The sequence below is a fragment of the Phalacrocorax carbo genome, chromosome 3 (assembly GCF_963921805.1).
Source record: "Phalacrocorax carbo chromosome 3, bPhaCar2.1, whole genome shotgun sequence".
In the NCBI taxonomy this organism is placed as follows: domain Eukaryota; kingdom Metazoa; phylum Chordata; class Aves; order Suliformes; family Phalacrocoracidae; genus Phalacrocorax; species Phalacrocorax carbo.
Genome location: NC_087515.1, coordinates 96,951,074 through 96,969,481, shown reverse-complemented (window position 1 = coordinate 96,969,481; position 18,408 = coordinate 96,951,074). Strand labels below are relative to the sequence as shown.

The 18,408-nt window shown below is 40.3% G+C and overlaps 1 long non-coding RNA gene across 1 annotated transcript; it reads left to right on the top strand.

The window, feature by feature from the left end:
- The first annotated feature begins 134 nt into the window (after positions 1 to 134).
- LOC135312884 (uncharacterized) lies at positions 135 to 12,962 on the top strand. Its single transcript, XR_010372503.1, has 3 exons — positions 135 to 267; positions 6,808 to 6,892; positions 11,277 to 12,962. It is a non-coding gene; the product is annotated as an uncharacterized LOC135312884 (long non-coding RNA).
- The last annotated feature ends 5,446 nt before the right edge of the window (positions 12,963 to 18,408 follow it).

Below are 18,408 nucleotides of genomic sequence, written 5' to 3'. Positions count from 1 at the left end.
GCGGGGACTTTTAACGGGCGGGGCGGGCATGACGTCACCAGGGGGACCGTGCCTAACAATTGCGGGGCGCGCCGCGGGGTGTGACGTCATGTGCCTGTGACGGGGGTGTTCTCTCTTTAGTTAGCCCCTGGCTCCTGCCCTGATTTGGCGTGTCCCGCTATCGGCATAGTGAACAACAGCGAGGGGCTGGTAGCCAGGGCCTCGCCACGCAGGGACTGCCTGCCGCGTTACTTTGTGACGCCAGAGAGGCGTGGCCGGAGGGGAGAGGTGACGAGAGCACCTGCCACGCCCGGGGCTCACCGCCGTCCCGCGACCGAGTTCGGCGGTCGGGGGCGGGGGGCAGAAACGGGGGTATTAGGGTGCATCAGGGTGACCCCCTCATCCCTCTGGGTGGGCGGGCGCGGAGTGCGGGTGAGCGGCCACCTGCTGCGGCCGGGCGCCCTCATTCCCTGCTCCCGCGTGGGGTTTGCCTGCCCGTCCCCTCCCGGAGCCGGGAGGCAGGGCAACGCTCGGTCCCTGGGGGCTCCCGCTTATCGGGCAGCGGGAGAGGAAAAGGGCTTGGGGAAAGGTAGAAGGTGCACTAAGAGTTGTCGAGCACTTCCAGTTTTATGATTGTTGCTTTTCTCCGTAAAAGTACCTAAAATAATTCCCTACGTCCCGTACAGCTTCCTAAAGGCGCCTGGCAGGAGTGGAGGCTTTGCTGGCGTTTCGTACCCCCGCGGACACACGTGGAGACATTTTGGGGGGGGGGGGGGGGGGAGGAGAAGGAAGGGCAGCCTGTGAATGTCAAGGTGCGCACGAGTTCGGGTGGGTGGAGCCTTGCCCAGCGGCCGCGAGGGCAGCGTTCATGAGGGGAGCGCGGCGAGGTGGGGGGGGGGGGGGGGGGAGGGGAAGTCGTGCACCCCAATGCCGTGGCCCAGGGCTTGACTTTACCGCGAGGGCGCTGAGGAGCGGGGGGGTGGGGGTCGCCGGCAGGCTCGTGCCCTCGAGGGCGGAGGGTGGTCTCACCCTGGAGCAACCCCCGCCTCTGGGAGCTTCGGGGTCCGGTGGTGCTCAGGGAGCTCGTAGCCTTCAGCATGTGGTTTGGTGGCGCGGGGAGTGGGAGCGGGCTTAATCCTCAATTTGCTGTGAGCGCTTCGTGCAGGTGAGGTGCCCAGGAGTGCCCGGCGGGTGTGGGTTGCTGTTTGGTGCATGGGCAGCTTGGGTGAAAACGTGCACGAGCTTTATTAGTTCATCGGCATCGGTACAAGAGGCTCACAAAGCTGCCGGAAGGGACCTGCCATGGCACAGGGGTGGCCATGTTCTCGTCCTGCAGCAGTAGGTGCCTCCGCTATGTTTCCGTTTGCTGTGAGAGCAAAGGTACTCGTGTGCCAAGACCTTGTTGAGATTCGGGCCGTTCCATAGCCTTGTGAGAAGGGACAGTTTGGGGCCGGGGGAGCGCGGCCCGGGCATGGCAAGCTTCCAGCTGCTGTGAGGCCACTGTGGGTGATGGGCTTGTGGTGGCAACAGTGCTCGTGAGCTTAGTGGTGAGGTAGCTTAGAGGCCAGGTGAGAGGTGGGACGTCTCATGGGCTCATAGCCTTGAGAGAAGTTATCTCCTGGTGAAAGGGTTGTGAGAGCCTCACCCCAGGCAGATTTTAGTCTTTGCTGAGCTTCAATTTATTACGAGGGCTGTGTTTGAGACAGTACTATATCCAGGACATCTGAGCTGTGTGTTTGGGTGGACTCATTCTCTCAGGAGAAGGTATCTGGCAATGTATGTGGTGGAACAGCTTTGTCATGAAGTGGCTGACATCTTTGGGCTTCAGCTTACTGTGAAAGGGTTGTGATGGCGCTCACAAGCTACACATGGCGTGGTTGCGGGCGGCAGGAGTTTAGGTAGGCTTGCATCTTTGCAAGAAGTGACCTGTGTTTGGGAGAACAGGAGAATGGGAAGCTTCCCCTTAGAGCAGTGGACACATGCTGTGCTTTTCTGTTTGTTGTCAGGGCAGTGTGGAGGGCCCTGGCATGTGGCAGCATTCATGAACCAAGTGATGATGGAGTTGAGAAGGGTCCTGGAGAGCTTGTAAACCTTGGAGGTAGCTACCTGCAGGGGGTATGTTTGCTCATGGATGGAAATTTTGCTTGTAGGGGCAAATACATTTACCATGTGGTAACTTACTGTGAAGGCAGTGCAGGTGGAAGCAGAGTGCAGTGGTTTCTCACAAGCTGCCTGGATGGTTGGTTGGTCACAGGTGTAGTTTTTAGGTGAGCTTGTAGCATTGTAAGAAAGGGCCTGCTGGTAGAGACATATTGTTTGGAAGGCTGTTTCTGGAGGGGCAGGAGCTTATGGTGGGTTTCCATTTGGTGTGAAGTTGCAGGCAGGTGGCTGTGTAATGGCCGTGGTGCTCATGAGCCAAGTGAAGGATAGTTCATGGCAATCTAGGTGGGCTCGTAGTTTGATGAAAAAAGGAGCAGAACTATAATTAGTTATAGGTCATTAAGCAGATAACTATATTGTGTATGTACTCTTAGATTTTTCTAATATATATTAATGTTACTATGTATCCATTATCTCCACCACAGAAATTATTTCCTTGGATGTCATTACTATTAAATATGTATATCATAATTCAAAATTGCTCTAGAACCCATGAAAAATTAAAAACTTAAAGAACAGCATTAAAAATAAACTATTCCCAAGTGGGAAGGGAAGTAATTTGCCCTTGGAGTGTATAAAGATTTTATGTTTTGTACAGCACCGAATAACTTATCAATAAAATATTGAAATGCCAAACATCAGAGACCCGTAACTAGTTAAGAATTAAGGCTGCTGTAAAAAAAAATCAAAAAAGAAATGCTATAGCTAGGTCCTACCACAAATCTTTTTGTTTTGACTGAAATGGTTACATAAATATTTAATTTGCTTTAGTAAATAAGCCATAAGATTAACTTCAGTGTGATCAAAAATCTTTTCCATTCTAAACAGTTAGGAGTTTGTGGTTTAATAAACAGTTTAAAAAAAAAAATTATATGTTTCTTAGTAGCAGAAAAACATGATCTTTGAGTCTTTTGTTAAAATCTTCCTATATTTTTACACTAAACGGTAATTTTGAAGAAATTAGCACTGCTAATCCATTCCTATTTGATAAATATGGTTGCTAGCCTAGGAACAGGCAAGGTTTTCAAGGTTTCAGTTGTAAAAAATTTCATGTCCCTGTGTGTAAAATGATTACTGTAATTCATAGTGTAAAGGAAGAACTTTAAAACTTTAAAAGTTTTTATCAGAATGGAAGTAATGTTTTATGTACAGTGTAGGCAAAATGGAAGTTCAATGCTATGTTACCACTAGCTATCTGAATATTTTTTCTTTATTCCCTAAAATTCAGTATTTATAAATTCACAACATTTTATCCCTTATTCTAATTAAATCAGCAAATCGTTTTCTGAAGAATGATCTACAAACAGAATTCAGAGGATCAACTTCATGTTTTTTACTGGTTGCGTGGGACACTGCAGGTGTCAAGTACATGCAAAAACGTAAAAAACACCACAGTTTAATAGCAAAGTTAGTATTTTTTAAAATTATTCAAATAGTGATCTTTCTCCTGTGCCTTGTGCCAATGTAAGTCCCATAAACTTCAGTCTTAAAAATGGTGTTCAGTTACATGTTGACTTTTGTGATTTCTTTCAGAGACAGAATTTTCATCCCGTGTTTATTATTGGTGAGGAACCTAAGACTAACATTTTTTCATGGCTGTATTCACACAGCTCTGCCTGTAAGAGAGTGTTTATGGATAAATTTGAGGTCAGATTTCTGAGTATTCACAATGTCATTGCTGGGACCACCCCTGAGGATACGTTGGTTGGATATTTCCTGGCGTACCAGGGCTATGTTTGTCTTTCACAGTCACTGTAGGGCAGCTACTGTTTGTAGTGCCCAAGTCTACCTGCACTTTAGTCAATTGTGTCGTTACATCGTGAGCAGCTACAGAACAAAAATCCATAAGGCGCATTGGTCATTAAGACTGACTAATGAGAAACCATAGGCCAAGAAATAAGAGATGAGCAATTGGTCACCAGCGCAGAAGAAACATCTCCGCTCTGCACAAATAGAAGAGGAGGCCACAAGAACACGTGTATTTAATTTACATTTGTCTTTTCCTCTTCCACACTTCTTTGCTCTTACAAGCAAAAGCTTGTCACCAAGGTGCCACAACATGCAGCAAGATCAGTGAATGCACTAGAGAGTGGCAGTGGATAGAAGTACTTGTGTAGCGCATTGTGTATTGGGGTCACAGGGTGAGAACAGTACAAAAAGTGGGCCTGTACAAGAAGTACAAAAATGCTTTCTGAAAAGGTTCTTTTGGACATGTTTGTAGCTAGGGTTGATAACTGACTCTAAAAATTCTTCTTGTGCGTACTAAAAAAAATTAGGTACTTTAACAGATCATTGAGAGAATGTGTGAATGAAAATAGAATGAGTGTGTGTGAAGAGAATGCTGTTACAATATTCTGCAAAAACAAACCTGACGTGCATTGTGGCAGTAGCAGTCGTAGCGTGGAAAAGTAAAGAATGATGTCAGTGGCCTTCCCTAAATACCATCCTTGCCTTCCCAGGCAACATAGTTGCAGAGTGCCAAAAAAAAAAGGACTGCAAAAATTTAGTGTTATAAAGAAAAGAAAATTTAAAATAAATTTTACATTTATATTGTTTATAAAATAAAATCTTAATCTAAAAAGAACCATTAAAGTAGTTCTTATGTATAGTGAGAAATATGTCCAAACTATTAAAAATGGCTTGGATGCTACTTAAGTAATTTCCACAAGTTTGTTATTAATAACGTACTCACATGGTAAAAAGACAGAGAAAGAAGAGGAGTGGTATTGTAGAAATTAAAGTATATGAAACAAGATACAGCCTTCATTTTGACCAGGACAAGGGATTAGTATCATACTTGGACTAGATAGTGTACATACCAACAGGGAGCAGGTGCACCTTCTCGCCTGACTGAGCTGCTCTTGTCACCACTTGATAATCCCACAAATTTCAAGGGGGCTGAAAGTGTGTGGGCTAATGGCAATGCTGTATTTTAATATTCTCTGATTAACTCTGCTTTTTTTCTTTTTTTTTTTTCTCATGTTAGAAAAGAAGATAATGAAGCTGGTTTTAGAACATGTCATGGTCTTGGACTTGAAGGTGTAATTATTCTTTGTGTTATGTGGCATAGGATCCAGTAAAACCTGTAAGCCCTGTGGCACAAAATGCACTGGACCTGGAATTGTGCGAGTACATGCATTCACCATTGGCAATAACTAATTTGTATTTTTTTTTTTTAAAGTCCTTAAACTTGTGCAAAGAAAATTGACTGTAACTTCTTGAACTTTCTTCTGTTTGATTTAATGCTGTAGTTCATTTACCATTCTGCAGACCAAACTAGTTTTCTGAGTTTGATATGTCATACTGTATTATGTCAGTGCAGGCATCTTTCCTTCCATCGCTGTACTTCAGTGCTTACTTAGCCTTATTTAACCAATAGCGCAGCTTTGGTTTTCTTCTTAAGCACTGTTAAGAGTTAATTTTCATTCTATGAATAAGACTTTCCACTGTATCACACAGCCAAAAAGAAAAACACTAATTGGAATCTGCCAGTCTGCATCCACAAAATTAACTTGGACATTATTTATCACTAGGTTAATAGAGAACATCATGATGTGTATTTTAGGTCTTTTCTCCGTATATTGTTTTGTTATGCTAAAAGGTTACCTTGTTTCAAGCTCCTCAATCATTCTGATCTCTTCAGAGTGCTTGGCTTTAGTGCAGTCTGTCATTCCTTTTCACTGAGAGAAACCTCAGTTTCCGTTTATCTTCTCTGATGATTACCGAATATCAATAGTTTGTACTGTTTTATCAGTGGCTCAACATTTACATGAAAAATAGGGACAATGCACAATTTTATGAACCTCACGGAAATTCCAGTTTGACCTTAACTTGGTTTAAGTCAGCTCAGTTCTTATTTTGGGTAAGCGTAGGACAGAGAACAGTTTTCAAAAGAAGTACTGATGTCACACTGAGGAAGAACAAATGGTCCCATTGGGTTGGGAAAAAGGTTTTCTCAATATTTAGTGGAATTTAGGGAAAGCATATATATGAAGCAGGTGAGCATACATGGCTGTTCCTCCCAGTGTACCCATCACCACTGACAGGCTGTTCCTCAGGGAACCCAAGTCAAAGGTTGAATCATTTTTGAAGGCTAAAGATAGGCTTTCTGTGCCATCAATTTCTCAAATAACTTTTTGTGTCTATTTATCATGTCATTCTTAACAATATTTTTAATAATAAGTTCCACAAAATAATTTATATAAATCAAATTTTACAGTGGATATACATAATAATTGATGTATTTAAAATGGATCATTCTCCTAGGCAAAGCCCAGTCCCTAGAACATGGGAATTTCTAACATGTGAAGAAAAAACTGGCATAGTTTGGGACTAGTAAACTCTTTGTGAAAGCAGAGAACTGTCACAAGGTGCAGAGGAATAACTAATCTGTGCATTAAGTTGTGTGTGTTTTTTATTGCTGTAGTAGTATTGAAGAAGGAGAAAAGGTGTTTTTGTTGTTTTTTGATTTGCAATAGAGGTCATCTTTTTAAAGGTTGTGACATGCTAAATAGTCATATATTTAACTCAATAGAAATAGTTGAGTTAGAAATTTAGAATTAATCTGTGGAAGAATTTAGAGTAGCTGTTCTTTTAATACATTGCTAACAACTGCATATTAATATTTATGGAAGTTCTTTTCTGTTTTGTTTCTATTCTGTTCCTCAGTTTGTTTACTTCAACAAAAACCAGAATTTTATAAAAGGAATCTGAGGGCAGAAGAGGTGATTCATTTCTCCAAGAGATAAAAAGTGTAAGTCAATAACATTTTCTTTAATGAGGGCTGTAAAAATGATTAAGAGCCTTCAAGGTCAATTTATTTCTAAAATGGTTTTTTTTTTTTAAAAAAAACCACAATAATTAAAAGCTGCTCTGTATGTAAATTGCAGTTCTGTATGAGCTGATAAGAAAGAAAACAATGTGAACTTCCACAATAGAAACGTGTGAACATTCCCAGAACAAAAATGTGAACTGCTGTATATCCCTGAAACTTTCTGCCTGATGTTTCCAGTCAGAATATAAAAGAGATTTCCCCAGTATTTTTCTCATGGTACTTGTCAAATAACAAACTGACTGTTTGATCATATTAGAACATCCAAAGAACTCTTTTCTGCATATTGTCCTAAATTATTAGAGATAATTCTAGTCTTCTGTACATGGGAAAACTGCAACCAAGACATAAACTTGGAAGGAACATGTTTGGAGATTTTCCCAGGATGGACCGAGCAAACTAGATGGAGAGTGAGCAAAACAGTAGATTAAATTCTGATTCCCTGAATTAAATGGCAAAGCTGCCTGGAAGTTTAGCTTTTGACAAATCTTTAGAGGTAGTCAAAAAGGCAAATAATGTTAGTAATAGGAAGGGGATAGACAACCAAATAGTCATTACACTTCATGAACAGTGAGCTGTTTTGACGTCCATGTCAAAAAAAGATACAGAGCTTGAGATATTTTAGAGGAGGACGAGCATGAACAAAGTAAGGAATAGCTTCTGTGCACAGAAAAAAGTAAATAATTTGGAATCACCATCTTGGAAAAGATGCTGCACAAGGAGAAATCACAGAATTTTAGAAGTTCGGACTGGCACAAGGAACAGTGAATAGACAACAATTTGTCATGCTCATAACAAGAAAATTGGGCACAAAGTACATTAACAAGCAGCAGACTTTGAAAAGGACTGCTTCACACAATTTAAAAAATAGATATCCTTACTTTAGGATGATTGAATACCAAGAGTATGCATATGTTAAAAATTAATAGGAAAAATTCATGGATGAGAGGTCTGTCAAGCAGTATTAAGCACTCTGATAGAGAAGCAACCTCCAGCTCAGAAGGTCCCTGAGCAGGGGAATGCCAGAATCAGGCAGGATTTGCAAGGGAAGCTTCTTCAGCTTTCCTGGTTTTCCAGAGGGTTTGCTGTTGGCACCGAAAGGTCAATATGGGAAGCTGCACAGTCTTTCAGTTGTTCCAGTTAATATCTTTTAGTTAGTCCAGCTCGGTATTCCTCCTCTTAGGACATCAACAAAGGCTAGGTTTTTCATCATTTGATACAGTTAGAGGGTAATCTTCATGACAAAGGTGAATTTCTTCTGGCTCAGAAGACTGATTCAAAGCCATTTACATTATTTAAACCTAGCATATGGACTGCATAAAGAATCCTGAACATTAAAGACTGTCTAGCAGCACAGGAGAGGGTGATTTTATATTACAAAGAATGGTTGAGCCTCATCTCTAAGACACAAAAGCCTTAAACCCGTAGTCAGGAGCACAGAGGATCCTTTTTGTTTCAAAATGAGAAAAAAGGTAGGCTTAATGCTTCTGTGTGAAAAGAAAGAATTGATGAATCTAATTTCCTCGGTTCAAGAAATACATTGACAAACTGGAGGAAGTTCAGGGGAGGGTCACCAAGATGGCTGGGACTGGAGCACTTGCTTTGTGAGGAGAGGTGAAGAACCTGGGCTTGTTCCACCTGGGGAAGAGATGGCTTTGGGGGCCCTAACAGCAGGCTGGCAAGGCGGCTGTTAGGATGATGGAGTCAGTGGTGCATGGGAGGAGGAGGGACAGCAGACATAAATTGAAATAAGAAAATCAGACTGGATATATGAAAAAAAAAATAGTGTAAGGATAATTAAGCATTGGAGCAGATAGCCCAGATAGGTTTTGACACCTCACTTCTTGGAGGTTTACAAGACTTGACTGATAAAACCTTGAGCAATCTGGTCTGGATTCACCATGACACTGCTTTGAGCAGGAGGTTGAACAAGAAAGGTCCCAAGAGTCACTTTCTACCTGAGCGAGTCAGTGATAAATGCCACTCACACAGCAACTGTATTTAGATAGAAGATAACATTTTGGAGAATGCAGAGGAAATCATTCTTCTCAGCAATTGCACCAGGAATTGAATAGTAGGGCAGTAACACAAAGCAATGTCACAGGGAAGAGAAATGGCATGAGATGATGGCTGCTGACTTTGAAGTTTTGTTACTTGGGCCTTTTTGATCAGTAGTGGCATAGCAGCAGTTACATCTGTAGTTTTGACTTCACAGAAGAGCAAATTATTTCACTTTCTGCCATTGCTATCCTTTCTTAAATGTATGATCTTTAACTATGTGGATCATGTATCACTTGGTTGTCCGCGAATATTGGATACAACCAAAAACTGATCTCTTTGCCTGTATCCCGAGACAAAGAAAATCTTTAAACATGTAGAGTCAAAAGACACTGGGTATGTGCAAACTGTCCAGAGCCAGGCCTTTGGATGTACATAGTAAGGAGCAATCTCAGAGTCTTTATGCAATATTTTAAGTTTTGGTGTGTATAATGTTTATTTTACAAGGCCCAAAGGAATGCTAGGGCTTCAAGCTACTGCTAAGGTTTAATGTTCCCTGTCACCAGTAATAGAAACAGCAGAGATGGATACATGATGTAGTAACACCTTTTCTTCTGTGTCAGTGACAAGGATTTAGTTTAACATATTCTTCCTGTTTCATTTATTTTGTGAGAGTGAACTGCTTTCCTCTTTGGGTTGCAGCTGAATAATCATTATAGCAGGAGGGAAAAACACAGAGGCTAATTATACAGGAGGAGTGATGTGGAAACTCACCATTTTGTAATAGGTGATTCAGATAAATAAATTTTAGTAACTACAAAACACTGCAATCTTGGATGTAAAAATGTAATTTGAGTGGCAGGAGTCCTCTTCCTTGGCGATTGGCATTTCGGGGGCATTTTCTTCTTTCACCCACCAGAGGGCTCCCATGGTGTAGTTCTCCAAAACTGTTCCCATGTGTATGCAGTTCCTAGGAGGTTTGCCAGGGATCTCAGTAAGAGCCAAATCTTCGAGCCCTCACTTTGAGGAATTTCTCATTTCCACAGAAGCTTTAGCATAGCAAGAACTTCAGGAGTTGGTTTGTGATATATGAGTGATTTTCATAGTGAAGTATATATCAACTTTAAAGTAAATCCAATTTTTCAAACCTAAAATGGGTTGTTCCAAATCTTAATCTTTGTCGGTCAAGCTCTGCCACTATTGATTGCACCGTTGCTTTCCAAAGCATTCAAGCCTATAATTCAGTGCCATCATAAAAATTTCCATTTCTGTAGATATGCACAACTAGAGCATACCTAAATTTTTCTATTTCTTCACTGTTATATATTCAAGAATGAATCCTCTCCTGTTTCTGTATGACTAACTTATCTAAAATATTCTTCCCCATGTTTGCAACTGTAGCATTTCCATTCTGAACTCTGATGAACTTTGATATTCAAAAAGAGATGGAAAATCATATTAAACCTGGTCATATTGATCTTTTCACCTTCATCTTCCGGTCTCTGTTAGTCTCTTATTTGTGGCATGACAGACAAGCTAGTAAGAGTTTGTACAATCCTGTCTCTCTTTTATGTTCAGACCTCAGTGTCTATTATCATGCCTTTATTCCAGCAACCATTTTGTTCTGTTGTTGAAGTGCGCAGTTCATTTGCCAGTATCTGTCACCCTTTTTGACACAGCCTATTAAAATATGGCATATCCTTTGTAAGCCAGTCCACAGAGCCTTCATTCAGGTCTTAAAATACCCTTTACTACTAATTTTTGGTTTAATACATAGAGCGCCAAGCGACCAGTTAATGGCCATGAAAGTGATAATTTTGGAATTTTTTTTCTGCATCTTATTTATATCTCCCTTTTATAGAAACAGTTAGTACATATTTCTATTAGTGTAGTTCTCATTTATCTTATTTCATTATTTCATATATTTTACATTGTGTTTTAATTTGATTAAGAAGTCTTCTGTAGTGAAATTACTTCTTTGCTTCTTACCACACGAGGTCTTCAAAACAGTAATACAGCACATGTAGTAATTTAATGTTTTATCTAATAAGCAAATGCAAATCAAGTTGTACTATTTTGGATTATTATATCTTACAATCCTTTCTAATATTTACTAAAAAGTGATACAGATGGTATTTTTTGGTGCGAAATATTAGAAATGTGCAGGTTTTGTATAGAATGATGCAAGGCAGGTATTCACTTAAATAATTATATATTTGTACTTATTTTATGTGTATATTTGCTTTTATATTAAAAATAAACTTTCCACTCCTGTTTTTTCACTGTGTTATCATTTGCTTTCTTATAGTTGCCAAAGACAAAAGCACCATGAGAAATTTTGCGCTGTTTAAGGGAACTGTTTGCTAGAGTGCACTTAATGTCTCCAAAGTTTTAACCAGAGGAAAGAGGCAACGCACAAAAGAATCAGGTGCACAGGTCATACCTGTTTGCAGAGGCAAAGGACATCAAGACATTTCACAAGGCATGTTTTCAGTCACTCAGAGAAGAAAAACTCTGTTGGGAACCTGCTATGAAGAAGAGTTAAAAATGTACTGAAATGAGCTGAAAGCCAAATTATTGTTTGTTCCATGTTGGCTACATAACAGATGTATTTGCTCTACAGTCTGCAGAGAATTTGCTTGCCATGTCAGTGTACTTGTTATTACAGGAGGGTATTTTATGGCATGGAACTGGTCTTTGATCATCATGCAGAGGTCTTCAGGACACCTAATAGCAGCCTTCCAACACATAGGAGGAGATCATCAAGAAAGATGAAGCTGAGCTGTTTGGCAGTACGTGATGGGAAGATGGCAGTGGGCGGAAGTGAAAATGAGAGGTTCTTACTGGATATGACAAGAAACCTCTTCACCATGAGGACAGTCGAGCAGTGGAGCAGGTTGCCTGGGGAGGTTGTAGTCTCCCTTGTCGGAGGCTTTCAAGAGCTGACTTTTTGCAGCTACACTGCTATTTTGGTAGCATACCATTACCAGTATGCTTACCCTGGTAAAGTAATTCCATTGTAGATGTTGCGTAAATTGCTCCTTCCCTTACCTGGTTTCATCAGTTGTTTGTTTTCAGTTTGTTTGTTATACTATGTATCAGTTCAACTTCATCATGTTTGGGCATAGTCTCCACTGTGTGGACTCTGATTGCTGGTCATTTAGCAGGTATGTATGTTTCACCTTGTTTTCTACAGCAACAACTTACACTTGCTAATCTTTCAGGAATTAGTTTAGTTTTACTTCTATATACTTTTAAATAGTATATTCAGTATTTGTGATATTTCTAGCATTTTATAAGGTTTTTAAAAAATATTTTCCAGTGTATGAGCATTTATACTATGATTGTTATTACATTCACCATCATCTTTGCTCAGGTACAGTTTTACACTGATCCCCTTTGAAGCCCTAGCTGTTGAAGATAAAATTAGACAGGTTTTATTCCATTTGTTGGGTTTTAGTTTTACTGACTTTTGGTATCATTCAAACAAATAACGTGCTACACCGGTGCATTGAAAGTATGAGCACTTAATTTAAACACACCTGACGTCCATGGGTAGACTTAAATAAATCTAAAGCATTAATTTTTGTTGTTACTAGCTATTTTCTCCTTCACAACAGGCACTCTGTAGATATATCTATACTGGTTTATGAGGGCCTCCATGTGACTGCTGTTAGAATCGGACTGTTTATGGACATAAAGCAGGTCTGCAAGCGCGGTCTTGGTATACCTCCTTGTATGAGAGAGAGCAGGTCTGATTGGTACTAATGACTAATCAAGTAGTTATGAAATATAAGCAGTTACAAGTTAGGCACGGCATTGCTAAGCAACTTCAAAACTCGTTTCAGTTCTACTTTTCCCATTCCAATTTTCCAATTTTCAAAAAAAAAGTTCTTACATGTACTTAGAACATTCCCTTAAAATTTGGAGATTTCTCAGCTGGCTCACTGCAAAACTGTCACATTATCTCTAAATAAACATCCTTAAACTAAGCACTGGGCTTTGCTTTCCTCAGCTGGAAAACACTGTGAATAGCTTGCCTTTGACGTGAAATGACTGAGTAGGAAATAATTGTATGTCCATTTTGTAGGGTCATTTAGATTGCCCAGGAAAAAGGTAATACAGTAACATCAAATGTAAGGTTACACCTGTAGGAGTAAATACGGGCAGGGCTGAGCTTACTGAGCAGTATGCAGCATTTTGGAAAGCTGTAACTCTTGAAGAGGGGTAATGATAGCTGTGGTGGCTTAAAAAAGGTGGGGTTTAACAGAAAGAAATACTAAGTAGCTGTAATACAGCCGTGTTACTGCTTTTTATGGTATAACTATGCCATTATCTTCTACCATCCAAGCATCCTGCTTTCTAGTTGATGTCAGTGAGCAGGAATGGTTCCAGAAAAAAATCTCAAAACAAACAGAAAAACCATTAGGAAACCACACTGTTTTGTAGTGAAAAAAAGATAAAACAAAAGCTCCTTGATCCATCTTTGTTATTTAGGAGAGGAGTTGAGGATACCCTAAGTCTGTACATGGAAATAAGACTTCTGATACCATAAATATATTTAACAGATAAAGGCATATCATAATCCAAAGGCTGAAGCCTGAAGCTAGATAAATTGAGAAAAAACAAGGCACATGAAAAAAAAAAAAAATCACATAAATATGTTTATGTATGCAACTATTAGCCTAGGTGTAGAATCTAGTAGAATCTTTATAATTTCATATATTTAAAATTAGATCATGTTTTTCAAAAAGAGGAAGTATAGTTCACCTATAAATTAGGAATTTGCTAGAAATGACTGAATATCATTTTATTGTCTAGATTATGAAAGGTATCAGGCAAAGTAGTTGTGACAATTATTATTACATCAGGAAGGAAAGAAGCTGCTAAAAGAGAACCCTCTGCTGTCCCCTGAAGGAGAACAGAATCTTCTCTGGAAGTAGTTTAGTGTGCCTATGTGCTGGTTTTGGCTGAGAAGGGGTTAATTCTCCCCACCGTGGGGGTCGGCTACCTTTCCAGCTTCCCGCGCTCTGCCGCGTGGCGGGGGGCTGGGAGGGGCGGGGCCATGGCGGGGGCGGCTGACCCCGACTGGCCAATGGCAGGTTCATTCCATACCACGTGACACCATGACCAGTATATGGAGGGGGGGCAGTTGCGGCTCGGGAGCGGCGCGGCGTCGGGCCGGCGGGCGGCTGCGGCCCATGCGGTTTGTTCCGGCGGTTCGTTCCCCCTCCCCCGGGGCTTTGCGCCTCTCGTTGTTCTCCTTTACACTGCATTTCTGTTGTTGTTTCTTTTAATTTTAACTATCAAACTGTTCTTATCCCAACCCACGAGCGTTACCCTTCTGATTCTCTCCCCCATCTACCGGTGGGGGAGTGAGCGAGCGACTGCGAGGGGGTGAGCTGCCGCTAAACCACGACAGCCTAGATGGACAATGTCTTCTCTGGACATGGTCCTGGGCACCTGGCTTTAGGTGGCCCTATTTGAGCAGAGCGGTCACAGCAGATGATGTTCAGAGGACCTGTCCAACCTCAGCTATTCTGTGAAAAGCTTTAACAGTATCAGGCTGGAACAGGGAGAGAATAAACAAGTGTGAAGCATGAAGCTATAGTCAAAGAAGGCTTCTTGCAGCAAAACAAAGATCCTAGCCCAAGTCCCAGTGATGACAGTTAGGAAGAGACTTTGTGAGAGACCTGGTGGACTCTGAAACGCAAGTAGCAACTGAAAGCTGCAAAATTTTCAGAAAATGTGATGGAAAGACTTATCCTGCAAAGGTACAGTGGAGGGTGAGTAGATACTTTTTCAAACCTTTTGATTTAAACTGTTTCACCTAATTTAGCTGAGCTACTTCTACTTTGATAAAGCTTGTGTAAAGTCTGTGTTTAGGTATGAGAAATCTTTAATTTGATAAACGGCAGAGTAATGTGCAGGTAGCTCCACTTCACATACTTGGTTGACACACAGTCAGGTGCAGAAATCATGGTCTTGAAAACACGGTGACAGTAACAAAGCCTCATTCAAAATGTGCTGAAAAAAGGGCATGGGTTTCCTCTTGTTAGTTTGGTTTTTTTCATGTCATTTAGCTATCTTTCAATTGCAGCTGGAAAAAGATGTCATTTAATCTCTGTAGGTAGCTGACTACATCACCGGTGGCCTGTCTGGATGTCCTAGATCAGGAACTCCAGCAACCAGTGCAGGAGAAGAAAACACACATAGTGAGAGCTGGAAAGGGATAAGAAAGCAAACCAGAGAGAACTTCAACCATACTAAAAAACCCCCACTGTATTAACTGCAGCCATACCGTTGCAGACTGTTATAATCCAGATGAGAAGCTAGTGAAATCTTAGCTTTTAAATAATACTTTTTCTAGTCTCTGGGTCACAAAAAGTTGTGGTCTTTGTTACTGTTCAAGTTATGCTGTTACCACTAAATACAGGACAACCTATGATCCACGAAAGCCTTTCTGCAAGAACTATCATTCCGGTATATTTATTTCTTCTTGTCTCCTTCCTGAGGATGACAAGAAGTGTTGATAATACTTCCTGTTTAGAGTGAAATCTGGCTTGATTGAGGTCTCTGATACTCCTAGCTCACAGCAACAGCAACTAAAGAGAGGTCATAGAAACCAGTTGTGAAATCCTGGCCCAGCTGAAGTTTATAGCAAAGCATACACTGAATTCAGTGAAGGCAAAATTTCACTCAAAATAACTTACCAATTCTTCCCCTGATCTGCAGAAAGACAGAGGCATTTTACTTGCTCTAGTTCTTTCATTCATTCTTTATAGTGGGAGCCTAGAGTTGAATTATACAGTAGTGGTCTCTCACAGGCAACAGGAGAGAGAATGACCCTGTGCTAAGAAAGAAAATCTGAAAGCAGAGGGCAAGGTCATTAACAGAACTGGTATCAGTCCTGTAGGAGAAAGTTTGTTTCTGAAGAAAGAGTAAGAAAAGGAATGACAAAAATTACTGAAGGATTATTGAAGATGTTTAAATATGTTTTCGCTTAAGTTAACCATAGTGACTTCTTTTTGTTTTTAGTGTTACTTAATTAGAAATTAAGTTGATGAAGCTATTTTCAGGGCTTTTTCTCATTGCATTATTTTAATAATGAAGTATATTTATTTTATTTTAATTTTTTCCTGTGTTGTAGTGTTTTTGTTCCTAATGTTGATAGGTTTTTAGTAAATCATTGTTAAAGGCACTTCTCAACTATCTCAAGGTTATGAAGACATTTTAATAAATATTTTGGCTTCAGAGAAAACAGGGTAAATACTACTGCAATATGGAGGGAGAGGGTGAAACTTATGGCCTGGTTTTGTATTTCTTAGGCATCACAGCCTACTCCTTGGCTACATCAGAAAAGTAAAATCAAATCCTCAGTTCACTCTGATATATAGTTTAATGTCCATGCCCACTTACACGTGTGGAATGAACTGTATAATGATATTTCACTGTTACCTCAATTTGCTGTTAAACAGAAAAACTTACAGAACTCTAAAATTGATAACATCTAAAAGAACTGCCTTGCATGATAATCAATGCCGAAAGATTAAGTGAATCAGATTTGATCAACATTAGTTTGTGATTCTTTAACAAAGAGATGAAAAGGAATCCAGCCCAATCCATTTGGCTGCTCTTAAGTCAAAAGATACCCTGGTATCTTAATTCTAGCTTCTGTTTCTTTCATTACATCTTAATGCCTCAGTTTCTGACTGTCATACCAATAAACAGTTCAAAGACAGAGTAGAAATAAATCACTAAATTAATTTGCTTTATTTTTTAGATATTTTAGCACACATAGGTGAGCAGTGATGGCCTCCCATGGGCTAAATAGCAACGTATCTTTCCTGTCTCCTACCTCTTTTCTTTGTCTGGGTTTCCTTGCCTTGCCTCTCCAGCCTAGAGACAAACTGTCACCACGCAGGCAAGGCAAAGGAGTTTGGTGGGACAGTGTGTTTGAACTCAGTGTAATGGCAACGGCATAGGCTGAGAAGCATTTAAAACTTCTGAACCAACATGAAGGAAAATACAGGAAGGTAGGGATCTGAGCAGTTACAACTACCCGTCTGTACTCCCTGCAACCATCTAGAATATAAGCAGAGAACTCTATTCTACAAATATTAAAATTTATCTTTAACATTCTGCTAAAATCACAGGAGTGGAAGTCATCCACTGAAAATACTGCCTACAATTTTATAATCTCTTAGATGATAAAATTCAATTATATTTAAAAAGGATATGCACACCTTTCTGTAAGCCAAGATAAGTTTGTGTTAATAAAACTGTTGAGGACAGCTGTTCTGGAATGTAAATGGAAAGGGTTACAGGGATATAACTGAAAATTCTTACTTAATCATGTCTGTTAGAGGCAGTGCATGTGGAATATTCATTTAAGTCCTCTGTACATAGGATTTGACTCATTTAATTAAAAATGCAGACTTACATTGGTTTAAGCAGGTCCCATTTACTTTGTGAACAATTTACATAATTGTAAAAATGTGTTGTAGTAGTGTAGGTCATTTTTGTAGTTAATTTTTAGCCATAAAAAGAATATAAATATTTCTAAGTATTTAAGACTCTTATCTAAAGGCATCTAAAAGCTGTACTGGTCCTACTAAACAAATTTAAATAAATTTGTTGGATGTCCACAGATTCTATGAAACCTTTAACCAAGCACAGGTTCAGTTCAGAAACTTAGCTGTCAGGTCGAAGTTAGGAATACTGTCACTCTCAAATCAAGGAAAAGAGGTGTTTGCAGAGAACAGTTAATCCCAAATCTGGATTTCCCAAGAGAAATTACGCCCTTAATTTAGACATCTTGGGTGCCTCACATAACATGACTTGCATTCAGGTTTCACCATGCTTGCTGTTTGGTTACATCTGCACACAGGAACATAACTCAGTTCTGAGATTCCCTTGGCCTAAACTAACTGAATCTGCTTAAAGCTGGATTTAAACTCATGTTTAAATTGCTTTTGGTTTATTAACTCTGTGGTCTTCATACTGCAGACACATGCCAAATCAAGTGATTATGTGTAGTCCTTTGACCTCCCATAATTCCACAAGTGTGCTTGGACATAGACAGCTTCTTCCTCGGTGCACTGGGAACATTCCTCCAGCACTTTGCCATGCTCTACCACAGGCAGCCATGGGATACACTCAGACATCCCACTGATTAATGAAGTAAAGCTCAGTACTAAGGAGGACGGTGAAGAAGGCTTGTCAGCTTTGTCATTTGTAACTAGGCTAGTCTAATTTGGCATTCAAACCTAGGTGCTGATTGCAAGCAATACTTCTGTGGGGAACGTAAACCCTGTGTGAAGTCAAATATCAGCCTTATCACAGAATCACAGAATGGTAGGGGTTGGAAGGGACCTCTGGAGATCATCTTGTCCGACCCCCTGCTTGAGCAGGCACACCTAGAGCAGGGGGCACAGGAA